Here is an 18,291-nt window from a genome sequence, read left to right as displayed (position 1 = left end):
CAGCAGTCGAGGTCCGCCCCAGCACTTCTGCACTGCTGAACATGCCAGGTGTGTGAGAGTCAGAGTCAGTAAATCTGACGGGTTGGGTACCCACTGTCCGGGCACAGGGCACATTCATAAGGAACACTTCCTTTGTAATAATTACTATCAGGGCATGGGCTTTTTTTCTGAGTGGTGGATGAAAAATGGCTGCATAGCAAATGTCTGATTAGTCCATAATATCAACAACATTAATGTATCACAGTCAATACTCACACCATGCAACCCCATACTTAGCACATTCTTACAGGAATGCCAACTTCCTCTACTACAAAGACTGTTCAAAGTGTTTGGTGGTTTGTTGTGTGTGTGTGGCCAAGCTTAAAATACTAGCGTTTTGGCATTTCCTCCTACACTCAGCGAACGTCCGAGGAGACAGTCACCTACAGGAAGACTTTTATATTTTGTTCTCTCTCCGATCTCAGGTCTTATTAAGTCCCTGACTTTTTTCTTCTGCTCTATGTCAGAGGCAGAGCATTAACATTAGAGAACTACAGTCTCCTACTGCCTCTCATTGTCTCCTTAATCTGTACTGTAGCAAGTATCCAAACAAAGTAGTACATTATCTACATTTTCTCCATTATATAATCACAATGTTTATGTGCGTTATACAATAAGGACTTATTGTAGAAATTAAACATCTTTTTATATTTCCCTAAGGAACTTCAAATTGCCTTAGAATAAACTGCACTTCTGCTGAAGTAGAGCTATTTCAGAAGAGGGAATCGTAGATTAGAATGAACAATAGAATGAAATTGCCTCAGCACTTGTAGCCTTCTTGATGGGAAAATACAAATACAAGACCAACCCATGCCTGCCTAGTAAACACCTCCTCACTTCTCCTCCATGCTGTCAGGTGGTAGTGATGAGCACTCCCTCATGAATATGGATCCACCTACCCTGCTGTCACATATACAGAGAGAGACGGAGTAAACAGCACATCTTCAGCAGAGGAGCACGACTTTCTACACATCATTGCACATGCCCTCTAATATATATGCATGTGTTGGAAGTAAGAAACAGAACATTATGTACGGTGTGTGTATCTAATTGGGCTGCTTTCAGTATTAAAAACATAAATACCCAGTTTATTCTATAAACCTGATTACCTGGATTGCTACTACTGCCCTTTGGCACCAACATATGTAATCATGAAGTGCTTTAAAAGGCTGGTCATGGCACACATCCCCTCCATCATCCCAGACACCCTAAACCCTCTCCAATTGACATACCGCCCAAACAGATCTACAGACAACGCAATCTCAATTGCACTCCACACTGCCCTCTCCCACCTGGACAAGAGGAATACCTGTGTGATAATGCTGCTCATCGTCTACAACTCAGCGTTCAACAACAAAGTGCCCTCCAAGCTCTTCACCAAGCTCGGGACCCTGGGACTGAAAAACCTCCCTCTGCAATTGGATCCTGGACTTCCTGATGGGCCGACCCCAGGTGGTGAGAGTAGGCAACAACACCTCTACCATGCTGACCCTCAACACGGGGGGCCCCCAGGGGAGTGTGCTCAGCCCCCTCCTGTTTACCCACGACTGTTGGCCACACACGACTAAAACTCCCTCATCAAGTTTGCTGACGACACGATGAAACAGCCGGTGATGAGACAGCCTACAAGGGGGAGGTAATAAAATTGGCAGTGTGGTGCCAGGACAACAACCTCTCCCTCAACATCAGCAAGAAGAAGGAGCTGATCGTGGACTACAGGAAACCAGGGGGGTGCACACCCACATCCACATCGAGGGGGCCAAAAAAAGGCATGGCGGTGCCTCTTCTCCCTCAGGAAGTTGAAACAATTTGGCATGGCCCCTCAGATCCTCAGGAACTTTTACAGCTGCATCATTGAGAGCATCCTGACTGGTTGTATCACCGTTTGGTATGGCAACTGCACCGCCCGCGACCGGAAGGCCCTACAGAGCAGTGAAGGCTCCTCAGAGTAGGAAAGGGAGGACCATACTAAAACTATACTAAATATATTCACATCACCAAATAATTTATTAAAACACAATGTTTTGCAATGACGGTCTACAGTAGCCTTAACAGCACTCTGTAGGGTAGCACCATGGTGTAGCCGGAGGACAGCTAGCTTCAGTCCTCCTCTTCAATAGAAAACCTAGGAGGATCATGGTTCTCCACCCCTTCCATAGACTTACACAGTAATTATGACTAGGGCTGTTGCGGTGACCGTATTACCGCTACACAGGCGGTTACGAGTCATGAAGGCAGTCAAATTCCACGTTACCGTTTAGTCACGGTAATTAGGCTTTTTCAAGCTCTGATGCTGCTGATAGTCATTAGGAGCCTACCATACTTGCTAATGGCCTGGTACTCAGCACTCTAGTGGTTAGAGCGTTGGGCCAGTAACCAAAAGATTGCTGGATCGAATCCCCAAGCTGACAAGGTAAAAATCTGTCATTCTGCCCCTGAGCAAGGCAGTTAACCCACTGTTCCCCAGGCACTGAAGACATGGATGTCGATTATGGCATCCCCTCGTACCTCTCTGATTCAGAGGGGTTGAGTTAAATGCAGAAGATACATTTCAGTTGAAGGAATTAAGTTGTACAACTGACTAGGTATCCCCATTTCTCACTCTATTGTCCCTCTAATCACTCTGATATCAATGCAAATGTAATCGAAAATCTAATCAAACACTTCACGAGAGCCCATGAGCTCATGATGCGCAACATTTCTATAGGCTATGCAATTGCGCGACAAAACAGAGTGATGGCCTCTTAAAAAGAGGAGGATCCCATCAGCTTTCTATAGGCTAGGCCTACTATATTTATTTCTCAACTTTCCTAAAATTAAGCAGATTGCTTATCTTTACAACAGGAGTATAGCCTACCTGGCTGGCATGAAAATTAACCACAGAAGAAGTGTCCTCCATTCACTATTTAAGTGCACACGTAGTGAGTAGTTGACTCAAAGAGAGACAATAGTTGAACAGTTTTGAACAAATGAATATCTTCAAAAATGAAGGAGAAGCAAGCTATAGCTATATTTCGTTGTATTTTTTGTTCAATTTAACTTAGCTAGTGAATGCAGCTAGCTAGTTTAGCCTTCTCAAACACCCGGCTCAAACAGAAAGGAATGCTATGTTAGCTACTGTAGATGGCTATGGCTATCCAACACTGGAACTCTTCCAAGTCAAGGTAAGCATTTTGGTTTTATTAATTTATTGCCACCGGGGCCCATTGGTGTAACTGCTAAACTGCTTGCTGCCTACACTGTACTGCATGATTGTAGCGGGTTTACTAACGCATTAGTTCTAGTAGCTACGACGATGTAGGTAGGCTGTGTGTAGCACGTTATTGGTTATGATATATTTGGCTTGGAAAGTTTTTTTCGCCTGGTCACAGAAAGCTGATATGTTGTGCACTGAAGTCCACAAGCAAAGGGAAAAGGTTCAGAGGAGGAGAGCACGTAGATGTAAGAATGAATAGTACAATGATAAAAAATGATCATGCTGTTTGTATGTGGCTCCTGTGAAAGTTCACTGTGTTTGCGTGTGATCAGGGGTGTATTAATTCCGCCAATTCTGTTGGAAAATGTTTCTTTAACAGAAGTTTGTTGAATAGAAACTTTCGTTTGCAACTGTTGGACTAAAGATTACACCCTAGATCAGCTAGATGCAGACAAGAGTGTGCAAGGCGTTATTGAATATGTCACTGTCTGTCACCTTGAGTACTCAAAACTTTCTCTCAGCCTGTGTACCTACGTTGTGCATTTTCAGTCAGAGGCTAGGTTGTAGCAATATCATGTAATAGCCTAAACCTATTGATATTACATTGAGCTGGGTATGAATGACAGTCATCCAATATGCTGTAATAGAAATAAAGCCATGCTCATAAAAAACTATAATCATCCTCCCTCATTTTAAACGTCACCGACCGCCACTGCTACAGAGGGTGGTGCGGACGGCCCAGCGCATCACTGGGAGAGAGCTCCCAGTCATCCAGGACATACATGCCAGACGGTGTCTGAGAAAGGCCCAAAGAACTGCCAAAGACTCCAGACACCCGAGACATGGACTGTTCTCCATGCACCTGTCCGGCAGGCGGTACCAGTGCATCAAGACTCAGACAAACAGACTCCTAAACAGCTTCTATCCCCATGGCCATACGACTGTTAAATCACTAACAACTACTGCTCTTTCTCTCCCAAAGGCTATCCACACTGACACTATGCCCATCCACAGGTCTCTCTCTACCTGCTCAGGCACAACCTACGCTGCTGCTAATATGATTATTGATTAGATGTATTACTCCATTAGGCTGCTGTCCATTGATTATTACTATTACTACTGTTGACTGAACAAAGTTTACTCCAATGCTTCCCACAGTTGTGTCAAGTTGGGTGGATGTCCTTTGGGTGGTGGACCATTCTTGATACACATGGGAAACTGTTGAGCGTGAAAAATCTAGCAGCATTGCAGTTCTTGACACACTCAAACCGGTGCGCCTCACACCTACTACCATATCAAAGGCACTTAAATATTTTGTCTTGTCTATTCACCTTCTGAATGGCACACATACACAAGCCATGTCTCAATTGTCTCAACGCTTAAAAATCCTTATTTAACCTGTCTACTCCCCTTTATCTACATTGATCAAAGTGGATTTAACAAGTGACATCAATAAGGGATTATAGCTGTCACCTGGATTCACCTGGTCAGTCCATGCCACTCCAGTATCCCTGCACACTGAATAAGGTACTGGCACTGACCTGTATATACTTGCATTCTTAAGTTACTTTTACTCTCATTGTAGTTCTTGTGTGGTTTTTATTCTTACTTTTATTTGTATTCTATTTTCTATTATTATTATCTATATTATTATGGGGTGGCAGGTAGCCTAGGGGTTAAAGCGTTGGGCCAGTAACTGAAAGGTTGCTAGATCGAATCCCTGTAATGGTTGTCTGGAAGAGGGAACCAAGGTGCAGCAGAGGATGTGTTCATCATTAGAATTTTAATTCAAATAAACAAGAGAACACTACAAAATGAACAAAAACGACAGCAAACAGTCCTGTTAGGAAAATACTCAAAACAGAAACAATTACCCACAAAACCCAAAGGAAAAACATGCTCCTTATGTGTGACTCCCAATCAGCAGCAACGAGCTTCAGCTGTGCCTGATTGGGAGCCACACACATGGCCCAAAACAAAGAAATACCAAAACATAGAAAAAGGAACATAGAACTCCCACCCAATGTAACACCCTGGCCTAACCAAAATAAAGAACAAAAAACCCTCTCTATGGCCAGGGCGTTACAATCCCCGAGCTGACAAGGTAAAGATCTGTCGTTCTGCCCCTGAACAAGGACCCACTGTTCCTAGGCCGTCATTGTAAATAAGAATTTGTTCTTAACTGACTAGCCTAGTTAAATAAAATTATTATTATTATCTATATTGTTATTATCACTGCATTGTCAGAAAGAGCTCTCAAGGTAAGAATTTCAGTGTACTGTTTTACACCTGTTGTATCCTGTGCACGTGTTGAATAAACGTTGAAACTTGGATTGGTTGCATAGGGCCGTAGGTTTTGATAGCATATGATTGAACATGCCGTTTTTAGGATAACTTGTACTGTACTCCAATGAATCTGGACATCACCCATACATCACAATATAGGATAGAAATTCATATGTTTCAAGACCAAACGCGACAACTACATTTTCTCCCAGTATGTCTGAATATATCATGTTCAGATTTACGCAATGCTGCCTTATTAGGGATAAAGCATAAGGCAACACTAACGCTGAGGTTTAGACTCTCAGTGTGACTAATGATACCGGTGCTGTCCAGGCTAAAACAGCAGTAGGTTCCACTGCCCAGGTAAGTCTAGTTGTCTATTTCCCTGCTTCTCTTGACTAAGCCAAGATCCACTTCACACTTGAGCAGTTGAATATATACACCAGGTTATTGTAAAAGAGAATGTATTCTCAATCACCTATCATGGATAAATAGAGGTATGAAGAAAAAATATGTGCAACAAAAGAACTGACCATAGACAGAGGAAGCATAGAGGAAATAGATTCCTTGAGAGCATTTCCCTTGTTGTTAGCAGCACAGTCTGGAATATTATCTCTGTCCAGGTTTTACTAACAGATATTATTGTTCCCCTCAGACTAAATCCTTATACTAATTCCATTCTCAGTTTAATTCTAACAGTATTAGGAATGATGTGGTCATTGAAGTAAGATTTAAAAGGTTTCCATAGGTCCACTGTGCCTGGCAGAAATAGATTGTCCATAACTACATGTTCCTCAAGCAAGCCTTCCACCAAAGGAATTCTGGATCTATAGGTGGAACCACAGACGGAAAGATGAGTTCCCCCTCTCCTTAAACGTGCATTACAATCTCCACATCATTGAATTTAGGGTAGTGCATCAGTGAGAGGCACTCTATATTATAGAGGCTCAAAAGGTTAGACATGAAATGTCTGGTTTTAGCTCTGTCAGCGCAGCCTGAGTACCTCAGGACAACATTTGTTTTATTTTTTTATTTCACCTTTATTTAACCAGGTAGGCTAGTTGAGAACAAGTTCTCATTTACAACTGCGACCTGGCCACGATAAAGCAAAGCAGTGCGACACAAACAACAACACAGAGTTACACATGGAATAAACAAACATACAGTCAATAATACAATAGAAAAGGTCTATATACAGTGTGTGCAAATGAGGTAGGATAAGGGAGGTAAGGCAATAAATAGGCCATAGTGGCGGAATAATTACAATATAGCAATTAAACACTGGAGTCATAGATGTGCAGAAGATGAATGTGCAAGTAGAGATACTGGGGTGCAAAGGAGCAAAATAAATTCAATAAATAACAGCATGGGGATGAGATAGTTGGATGGGCTATTTACAGATGGGCTATGTACAGGTGCAGTGATCTGTGAGCTGCTCTGATAGCTGGTGCTTAAAGTTAGTGAGGGAGATATGAGTCTCCAGCTTCAGTGATTTTTGCAGTTCGTTCCAGTCATTGGCAGCAGAGAACTGGAAGGAAAGGCGGCCAAATGAGGAATTGGCTTTGGGGGTGACCAGTGAAATATACGTGCTGGAGCGCGTGCTACGGGTGGGTGCTGCTATGGTGACCAGTGAGCTGAGATAAGGCGGGGCTTTATCTAGCAAAGACTTATAGATGACCTGGAGCCAGTGAGTTTGGCAACGAATATGAAGAGAGGGCCAGCCAACAAGAGCATACAGGTCGCAGTGGTGGGTAGTATATGGGGCTTTGGTGACAAAATGGATGGCACTGTGATAGACTGCATCCAATTTGCTGAGTAGAGTGTTGGAGGCTATTTTGTAAATTACATTGCTGAAGTCTAGGATCGGTAGGATAGTCCGTTTTATGAAGGTATGTTTGGCAGCATGAGTGAAGGATGCTTTGTTGTGAAATAGGAAGCCGATTCTAGATTTAATTTTGGATTGGAGATGCTTAATGTGAGTCTGGAAGGAGAGTTTACAGTCTAACCAGACACCTAGGTATTTGTAGTTGTCCACATATTCTAAGTCAGAACCGTCCAGAGTAGTGATGCTGGACGTGTGGGCAGGTGTGGGCAGCGATCGGTTGAAGAGCACGCATTTAGTTTTACTTGCATTTAAGAGCAGTTGGAGGCCACGGAAGGAGAGTTGTATGGCATTGAAGCTCATCTGGAGGTTAGTTAACACAGTGACACATACAATCACTATATAAATTATTCACTTTTCCTCTTTGTCTTCCTGATTAATTTTAGTTCTCACAAAACCTCCCCTGGATTAATCAACCCGCTAGCTACATCATTCAAGCTGTATGGTTTGATGTCTGTATGATGAAAGGAATACATTAATGTGACAAAAGAATATCTGTACTGGTGGACATTTGATTCTCTGCATGCTTAGTTAGCACTGGTTTTAACCCTACATTAAACCTACATATCATTAGAGATATTATTATCCAATCATTCCACCTGGATTTAACCTTGAACCTCGGTTTAATCAATTGTCTATTGCTAATCAAATTAATCAGTGACTAGTGCCACAAACAAGTAGTGACTGCAACTATACCAAGGGTATTGTAATGTTTCAGGAGTGTGTTAATGCCTGCAGGAGGAAACGCTTGAGTAACTGGTAATAGAACAACCCATTATAGCTGGGCTGTAAATTACAGCTTTTCTACCCGATAAAGACAAATAATATATTTACTATAAAAAACAACTGCCTGTGGACAGTATAACATTAAAAAGCTCTATTTCAGAGCTAAAGCTCTTAGATAAGAAAAACAGCAGGTCTTGACTGGAGTAGATGACACCATGAAGTCCCATTGTGCCAAACACACTGAGTCTTACAAACCCTGCCAGGCACTGCCAATTAGGCCCAAGGTCCCAGTGGGCACACAGTGGGTGGGCAGCAGACACACATACAAACACACGCGTATTCTATGCTATTCTACGGGATCTTAGTCACTTCATATTTACATATCTGGCATTACTCATCTCATATGTATATACTGTTTTCTATACTGTTTTCTATACTGTTTTACAGTATCTCATTCACTTAATAATGTTTACATAGCTTGCATTACTCATTTCATATGTATATATTGTATTCTATACTGTATTCTATACTATTCTACTGTATCTTAGTCCGTTCTGCTCTGACATCGCTCGTCCACATGTATATAGTCTTAATTCATTCCTACTTAGATTTGTGTGTATTGGGTATATGTTGTGTAATTTGTTAGATATTACTGCACTGTCAGAGCTAGAAGCACAAGCATTTCGTTACACAACATAGCAATAACATCTGCTAATCACGTGTGTGTGATAAATACATTTACATTTTAGTCATTTAGCAGACGCTCTTATCCAGAGCGACTTACAGTAGTGAATGCATACATTTCATACATTTTTTTTTCTGTGCTGGCCCCCCGTGGGAATCGAACCCACAACCCTGGCGTTGCAAACAGCGTTGCAAACACCATGCGTTGCAAACACCATGCATTGCAAACACCATGCTCTACCAACTGAGCTACAGGGATGGCCAATCTGGGGTGAGGACACAAACAGCAAATACAATTTGATTTGATTTGATACATGCACGCACACACACTCTTCTCGAAATTGCCATCTCGCAACAGACGCCCCTGTCAAACAGCATGACAACAGTGAGACACCGAAAGCTGGGCTACTGCCCATGGCCATCAGGATGAATGATGGCTGAATGATAGGCTTGACACAGCACTAATGGCTGGGCTATAGAACCTGTTAGGGGAACAGATAAATCCCAGTCATATTGATGGAGTGCTTGTTTTAAGGATGCACGCCCCACAGGTCATCTCTCAAGTGGGCACAGTTACTACTTTTACTGTAACCTCCTTTTGCTGAGCTTCAGACATGGATGTATCTGTCAAATGAAGGCTAATGTCTAGATGTGACTTGTTATAGAAGATGGACATTGTTGTAGCATTGGCAATCATTAAATGTCAAGACTGTTATATTATCAAATCAATTCTCTACAGTGAGGGAAAAAAGTATTTGATCCCCTGCTGATTTTGTACGTTTGCCCACTGACAAAGAAATGATCAGTCTATCATTTTAATGGTAGGTTTATTTAAACAGTGAGAGACAGAATAACAACAAAAAAATCCAGAAAAACGCATGTCAAAATTGTATAAATTGATTTACATCTTAATGAGGGAAATAAGTATTTGACCCCCTCTCAATCAGAAAGATTTCTGGCTTCCAGGTGTCTTTTATACAGGTACCTGTCCACAGAAGCAATCAATCAATCAGATTCCAAACTCTCCACCATGGCCAAGACCAAAGAGCTCTCCAAGGATGTCAGGGACAAGATTGTAGACCTACATAAGGCTGGAATGGGCTACAAGACCATCGCCAAGCAGCTTGGTGAGAAGGTGACAACAGTTGGTGCGATTATTCGCAAATGGAAGAAACACAAAAGAACTGTCAATCTCCCTCGGCCTGGGGCTCCATGCAAGATCTCACCTCGTGGAGTTGCAATGATCATGAGAACGGTGAGGAATCAGCCCAGAACTACACGGGAGAATCTTGTCAATGATCTCAAGGCAGCTGGGACCATAGTCACCAAGAAAACAATTGATAACACACTACGTCGTGAAGGACTGAAATCCTGCAGCACCCGCAAGGTCCCCCTGCTCAAGAAAGCACATATACATGCCCGTCTGAAGTTTGCCAATGAACATCCGAATGATTCAGAGGACAACTGGGAGAAAGTGTTGTGGTCAGATGAGACCAAAATGGAGCTCTTTGGCATCAACTCAACTCGCCGTGTTTGGAGGTGGAGGAATGCTGCCTATGACCCCAGAACACCATCCCCACCGTCAAACATGGAGGTGGAAACATTATGCTTTGGGGGTGGACAACTTCACCGCATCAAAGGGACGATGGACGGGGCCATGTACCATCAAATCTTGGGTGAGAACCTCCTTCCCTCAGCCAGGGCATTGAAAATGGGTTGTGGATGGGTATTCACGTCACCCCGCTCCTCCGCACACTCCACTGGCTTCCAGTTGAAGCTCGCATCTGCTACAAGACCATGGTGCTTGCATACGGAGCTGTGAGGGGAACGGCACCTCCGTACCTTCAGGCTCTGATCAGTCCCCACACCCAAAGAAGGGCACTGCGTTCATCCACCTCTGGCCTGCTCGCCTCCCTACCTCTGCGGAAGCACAGTTCCCGCTCAGCCCAGTCAAAACTGTTCGCTGCTCTGGCACCTCAATGGTGGAACAAGCTCCCTCACGACGCCAGGACAGTGGAGTCAATCACCACCTTCCGGAGACACCTGAAACCCCACCTCTTTAAGGAATACCTGGGATAGGATAAAGTAATCCTTCTAACCCCCCCCCCAAAAAAAAATATATAGATGTACTATTGTAAAGTGGTTGTTCCACTGGATATCATAAGGTGAATGCACCAATTTGTAAGTCGCTCTGGATAAGAGCGTCTGCTAAATGACGTAAATGTAAATGTATTCCAGCATGACAATGACCCAAAACACACGGCCAAGGCAACAAAGGAGTGGCTCAACAAGAAGCACATTAATGACTTGGAGAAGATCTGCAAAGAGGAGTGGGACAAAATCCCTCCTGAGATGTGTGCAAACCTGGTGGCCAACTACAAGAAACGTCTGACCTCTGTGATTGCCAACAAGGGTTTTGCCACCAAGTACTAAGTCATGTTTTGCAGAGGGGTCAAATACGTATTTCCCTCATTAAAATGCAAATCATTTTATAACATTTTTTACATGCGTTTTTCTGGATTTTTTGGTTGTTATTCTGTCTCTCACTGTTCAAATAAACCTACCATTAAAATTATAGACTGATCATTTCTTTGTCAGTGGGCAAACGTACAAAATCAGCAGGAGATCAAATACTTTTTTCCCTCACTGTATGTGTAATTATTCCGTATGTGATTAAACTAATCATGTAACTTTAATTAACTAGGATGTCGGGGTACCACAGGAAAATGTTTATAGAGTCTCTATTTCCTGAATTAACTCTTCAGATATTATCATATCTTATCAATTACAATCTTCTATCAATGTATTATTACCTCATCAATCTCATTCCTGAATGTTGCAAACCATTGGATATCTGCACGAACCCTAGCGTCAAATCATGAATCAGCGATATACAAATTGGCTTAATTATTTATTTACTAACTAATCAATCACAGAAGTACATAAACACACACACAATACTTATACATTGGTTACTGACATGATACACCGAAAAGTCCCTAGTGGGCTAAGCCATTATGACAGCTTGGTAGACAAAGGAAAGGGGTGGGGCCAGCTCAGGAGCGGAAAACTCAGAGTGGAACCCCGTACATACACTACAGTCATGGAAATGCTTATACTTTGAATATGAACAACCGCTCATTCGAAAATAAATGGCAATTTACATATTTACGAGTGTATGCCTTTGTTATCCCTCTCTGCGATTGCCGGTCCGTCTGCTGGATAGACTGTTGACAGAAATCTCTGGTTTGTCCACCAGAGATCAAAGTCTTTCGGAGATGTAGCTTGTTATAATGGATACGTCATTATACCATTAAGTACCATTAAGCCGTTCGACTGGTTGCGTTTACCAGACTAAAGTACTTAAACAGCTGCAGCCTGAATAATTGTTCTGTAGTTTGTCGATTTCTTAGCCATTTCAAAGTGGGAATGATCTCCACGTTCTCTGATCTTGTCCTTTGGTAGAGTTGCCAACCATTTCAACATGTAGCAACAGCTCCGTGTTTTCTTGTCAAATGTACATTTTGTCAGAAGTGGTTTTTATACTGGAGAAAAGGGGGCGTTCCATGACACCCATGTAAATGTCTGTGCTCACGGGGGCGTGGCCACTGACTGATCATAAGTTACTATCATTTATTTTATACAACATTCAGATGCAAACCCCATAATTGAGAAGTGTATACAAACAAAGAAACAGTATTGTGTATCTCCTGTCCTTCATGAGGTCACCAAATGAAAGAAACTCGACATGACTGTTCCTTAAGTGTCCACGGACCACTCCAACTGCTTGGAATACAGAAATACTGTTCAATTATTCAACCTTTTGATGTCCAAGTGTCTCTCTGTGTTAACAAAGGGATTCTCAACTTTCATTTCGGCAGAGTGGGGAAAGGATTTTTGGTATTTACGACAGTCATAAACCTGTGGTGGGAGAGAGAGAGAGGGGGGGGGCTATGCTCCTCACCCAAAGGGGCACGTCATGACAACATGTACTGGAAATCAATGCATTTGGTTTGCTCTGTCATCAATTAAGGAGTGACTCAACCTAGGGCTGTGGCGGTCTTGAAATTTTGTCAGCCGGTAACTGTCATGCAAATGACTGCCGGTCTCACGTTAATTGACCGTTAATTAACATAAACACGTTTAGCATCTCCAGGCCTCCACACATACAAGCCACTGATGTGCGCATTTTGACATTTTTTTAAAGGTATTTTTAATATACACCATCACAATAAATCCATGATTTATTTTAGGCAGGTATAAAGAAACATTATGATATGAAGAAAATGTATTTCAGAAGAACAAAATAGCATCTTTTGAGTCAGTGAGTACATGTATGTTATCTGGCTATTTGCCATGCCATTGGCAGTCTAGGCTGTAGGCTAGTTCATTTAGCAGACAATATATTTTTATAGTGAGAAGAATATAATTCAACTTGGATGAATAAAACAGAAAGGATATTTTTCACATTCCTTAGTGAGGTGGCTATGTTGAGCATAAAGGTGAAAATTTGAAACAGGTCCTTTTTACAATTAGTCTATTTGGCATCTTTAGTTGTGAATGACACAAACCTTAGAATGTCTTAAAAATCTAAACACATATGGGTTGCATGATGTGCCTATATTGATTAATTTAAAAAGTCACAAAAAAAGCTTGCGCTCTGTTCCTTGCGTCAGGCTGCACACGCTGTTCTCTCATCAAGTGATAATACTCTCACCCATGAGACTATTCTCAATTTAATCTTGTCTTTACTAATATGTGAAATTAGTTTGGATTTATAATGGGCCATTATCAACTGGAGAGGACAACGGGCAGGGGAAAAAGACATGTCATCCATATGCACTGGAATAGCGAATGGAGGCTGCGCTTTCCCATTCTTCCTTTTTCAATCATGCCGGGTAGGCAATGTGCTTAATATTAGCAGCTGAGAAATATATATAGTAGCAGCTGGGATCCTCCTCTTTTTAGTGGCAACCATCAAAACGTTCACACGGGATTGCATATAGAAATGTCTAGCTTAGAAGAACCCTTATTTCACACCATGCATCAACCACTGTTTGAGTAGTAGCCTTTGCTGCATGACAGGTGATATTTCGCCCAAACTCTGTATGCCATGGGCTCGCCAACCTTGTTCATACAGCTACCCAGTGCTTAATTTGTTTAACCAAGTGAAATCAGTTCAGGAACATCGATAGTATAACTTTTTTTTTTACAACAAAACATATTTCATTAAACTCTTACAGCCCCTCTCTCTGCGCGCTCGATGAAGGAATGAAGGAGAGAGAGGAGGAGATGGAAACGCATGGCAGTGAGATATTCTGTAGCTAAATGTCAGCCTATTACTTTTGAAAATATGACTAGTCTATTCAAAATCAAATACAAATTCACTATAGTTGTAGGCTAACTCTGTATGCGGGCCAGCACAATCAATGAACCAACAGCATCACCAAGGCCAAGCTCTCCCTGTGGCTCAGTTGGTAGAGCATGGTGTGTGCAACGCCAGGGTTGTGGGTTCAATTCCCACGGAGGGCCAGTACAAAAAAAAAATGCATGAAATGAAAATGAAATGTATGTAGTCACTCTGGATAAGAGTGTCTGCTAAATGACTCAAGTAAATGCCTATAGGCCTAAGTGGTAGGCTACTAGGCTATGTGTTGTGTAACGGCACAATAATTATTTTAATTCAGGCTTTTTTTCAGCCTTGGGCTCATAGGCCTATGCATACAGTATGCATAAGTTCTAAAATGCGTATGCATGTCCTACATGCGACATCTTAAATGCTTTGAATCAATCATCACCTTAGAAATATTTGGCCATTATGTTGTGTTTTTTCTTTGATACAAGATCCACATATCATTTGCATTAACGTCAGAGGGATTAGAGGGACAATAGAGTGCTGAGTACCAGGCCATTAGAGTCCTGCCGATCGTTAGCGAGTTGGGTACTACAAATGCATCAGCCCCATTAATGTACAGATCCCATAGGAGGAGGAGATTACCATGATGCCAACGGTCACGTGTAATTTGACTGCAGTCATGACTCATGACTGCTGGTGTGGTGGTAATACCACACCTGCTGGTGTGGTGGTAATACAAAATAGCCTCCAACACTCTCCTCAGCAAATTGGATGCAGTCTATCAAAGTGCCATCCGTTTTGTCACCAAAGCCCCATATACTACCCACCATTGCGACCTGTATGCTCTCGTTGGCTGGTCCTCGCTACATATTCGCCACCAAACCCACTGGCTCCAGGTCATCTATAAGTCTTTGCTAGGTAAAGCTCCGCCTTATCTCAGCTCACTGGTCACCATAGCAACACCCACCAGTAGCACGCGCTCCAGCAGGTATATTTCACTGGTCATCCCCAAAGCCAACACCCCTTTGGCCACCTTTCCTTCCAGTTCTCTGCTGCCAATGACTGGAATGATTTGCAAAAATCACTGAAGTTGGAGACTTATATCTCCCTCATTAACTTCAAGCATCGGCTGTCAGAGCAGCTTACCGATCGCTGCAGCTGTACACAGCCCATCTGTAAATAGCCCATCCAACCTACTACCTACCTCATCCCCATATATATATATTTTTTCTGCTCTTTTGCACACCAGTATTTCTACTTGCACATCCTCATCTGCACATCTATCACTCCAGTGTTAATTGCTAAATTGTAATTACTTCGCCACTATGGCCTATTTATTGCCTTACCTCCTTACTTAATTTGCACACACTGTATACAGATTTTCAATTGTGTTATTGACTGTACGTTTGTTTATCCCATGTGTAACTCTCTGTTGTTTTTGTCGCACTGCTTTGCCTTATCTTGGCCAGGTTGCAGTTGTAAATGAGAACTTGTTCTCAACTGGCCTACCTGGTTAAATAAAGGTGAAATACATAACAATAAAAAATACGGTCACCGCAACAGCCTTGACTCAACCTCATATTTCCAATGTATTCCTTTATACTGAAGCAACAAAAGCAAAATAGCACTTCTTCCAAATCCTAGATATCATTTGGATACTATGGCATTCACAAATAATCTCTATAGTTGCTCAATACCATTATAAACCACAGGTAATGCTGGGTCAGCTGTAGATGCTGCTGGCTGATGCTGCTGCTTATTGGGAAGGTCTGTGACTGGCGGCCCATGCAATGAATAATAGATTCCCAATGCTCTCCGCTGGGTCAGATGTGGATGCAGCTGGCTGATGCTGCTGCTGCTTATGGGGAAGGTCTGTCACTGGCAGACCGTACAATGAATAATAGATTCCCAATGGAGGAATCTAGGAACACCATGCTAAAGGTTTTTTTATGTCAACACCTCCTTCAGGAAATACTACACAGCAGTTGGTTAGTTAGCCTGTTTCCATTCCTCTTAAGAATATCAGCCACTGCAGAAATAATGAAAAAGATGATACTCCACTTATCTGAATGTAACTGGGTGTGGAAATAATATAAATAAAGCGGGCAAAAGAAAGACGGGCACTCCGATATTCACTGGAGCAGCGTTGATTCTGTCTTTGGGGTCATTTACTACCTAAAAGCTGAGACTAATGAAGAACCTATTCAGGAAGAGAAAAGTGAAGCTTGCCTCTGCTATTCTCATTCATCACGTGAATTACCTAGCATGGCTCCTGGGCTTGCTTGTTGGCTATGTCATATGTACAATTGAAGTTGGAAGTTTACATACACCTTAGCCAAATACATTTAAACTCAGTTTTTCACAGTTCCTGACATTTAATCCAAGTAAAAATTCCCTGTCTTAGGTCAGTTAGGATCACCACTTTATTGTAAGAATGTGAAATGTCAGAACAATAGAAGAGAGAATTATTTATTTCAGCTTTTATTTCTTTCATCACATTCCCAGTGGGTCAGACGTTTACATACACTCAATTAGTATTTGGTAGCATTTCCTTTAAATTGTTTATACTTGCGTACATTTCGGGTAGCCTTCCACAACCTTCCCATAAGTTGGGTGAATTTTGGCCCATTCCTCCTGACAGAGCTGGTGTCACTGAGTCAGGTTTGTAGTTCTATAGGATTGACTTTGTGATGGCCACTCCAATACCTTGACTTTGTTGTCCTTAAGCCATTTTGCCACAACTTTGGAAGTATGCTTGGGGTCATTGTTCATTTGGAAGACCCATTTGCAACAAAGCTTTAACTTCCTGACTGATGTCTTGAGATGTTGCTTCAATATATCCACATAACTTTCCTACCTCATGATGCCATCTATTTTCTGAAGTGCACCAGTCCCTCCTGCAGCAAAGCACCCCCACAACATGATGCTGCCACCCCCATGCTTCACGGTTAGGATGGTGTTCTTTGTCTTGCAAGCCTCCCCCTTTTTCCTCAAAATATACGGATGGTCATTATGGCCAAACAGTTCTATTTTTGTTTCATCAGACCAGAGGACATTTCTCCAAAAAGTATGATCTTTGTCCCCATGTGCAGTTACAAACCGTAGTTTGGCTTTTTTATGGCAGTTTTGGAGCAGTGGCTTCTTCCTTGCTGAGCGGCCTTTCAGGTTATGTCGATATAGGACTCGTTATACTGTGGATATAGATACTTTTGTACCTGTTTCCTCCAGCATCTTCACAAGGTCCTATGCTGTTGTTCTGGGATTGATTTGCACTTTTCTCACCAAAGTACGTTAATCTCTAGGAGACAGAACGCGTCTCCTTCCTGAGCGGTAGGCTGCCTGGTCCCAAGGTGTTTATACTTGCTTACTATTGTTTGTACAGATGAACATGGTACCATCAGGCGTTTGGAAATTGCTCCCAAGGATGAACCACACTTGTGGATATCTAAAAAAAAAAATCTGAGGTCTTGGCTGATTTCTTTTGATTTACCCATGATGTCAAGCAAAGAGGCACTGAGTTTGAAGTTAGGCCTTGAAATACATCCACAGTTACACTTCCAATTGACTCAAATTATGTAAATTAGCCTATCAGATGCTTCTAAAGCCATGACATCATTTTCTGGAAATTTCCAAGCTGTTTAAAGGCACAGTCAACTTAGTGTAGGTAAACTTCTGACCCACTGGAATTGTGATACAGTGAATTATAAGTGAAATAATCTGTCTGTAAACAATTGTTGGAAAAACGACCTGTGTCATGCACAAAGTAGATGTCCTAAACGACTTGCCAAAACTATAGTTTGTTAACAAGAAATTTGCGGAGTGGTTGAAAACGAGTTTTAATGACTCCAACCTAAGTGTATGTAAACTTCTGACTTCAACTGTATGTTGGGGTTTGGTTGGATTCACATAAACATGCAGCCATAGCTTGTGTTGAGGGTAGGGTCAACACACATAGACCCTTGACCTTGTCTCAAATTACCGTAACGACTGTCTGTTTCCAGGATAATAACAAAGATCTCAGCAGACACTCACTAAAACAGTGTGACATATGCAGTTTCATCAGTTGAAAGTGAAAAAGAGCTGTCTAAGACAAATAACCTTACATGATCTGACATACGATAT

At 42.1% G+C, this 18,291-nt stretch overlaps 1 protein-coding gene across 2 annotated transcripts in view; it reads right to left on the bottom strand.

Moving 5' to 3' along the window:
* kcnk10b (potassium channel, subfamily K, member 10b) overlaps positions 1–18,291 on the bottom strand; it is a 43,484-nt gene that overhangs the window by 7,827 nt on the left and 17,366 nt on the right. The window lies entirely within an intron of this gene.

The sequence above is a fragment of the Salmo salar genome, chromosome ssa01, assembly GCF_905237065.1.
Source record: "Salmo salar chromosome ssa01, Ssal_v3.1, whole genome shotgun sequence".
NCBI classification, from domain to species: domain Eukaryota; kingdom Metazoa; phylum Chordata; class Actinopteri; order Salmoniformes; family Salmonidae; genus Salmo; species Salmo salar.
The sequence above is the reverse complement of the archived record's forward strand: the minus strand, read 5'-3'. Positions and strand labels throughout refer to the sequence as shown.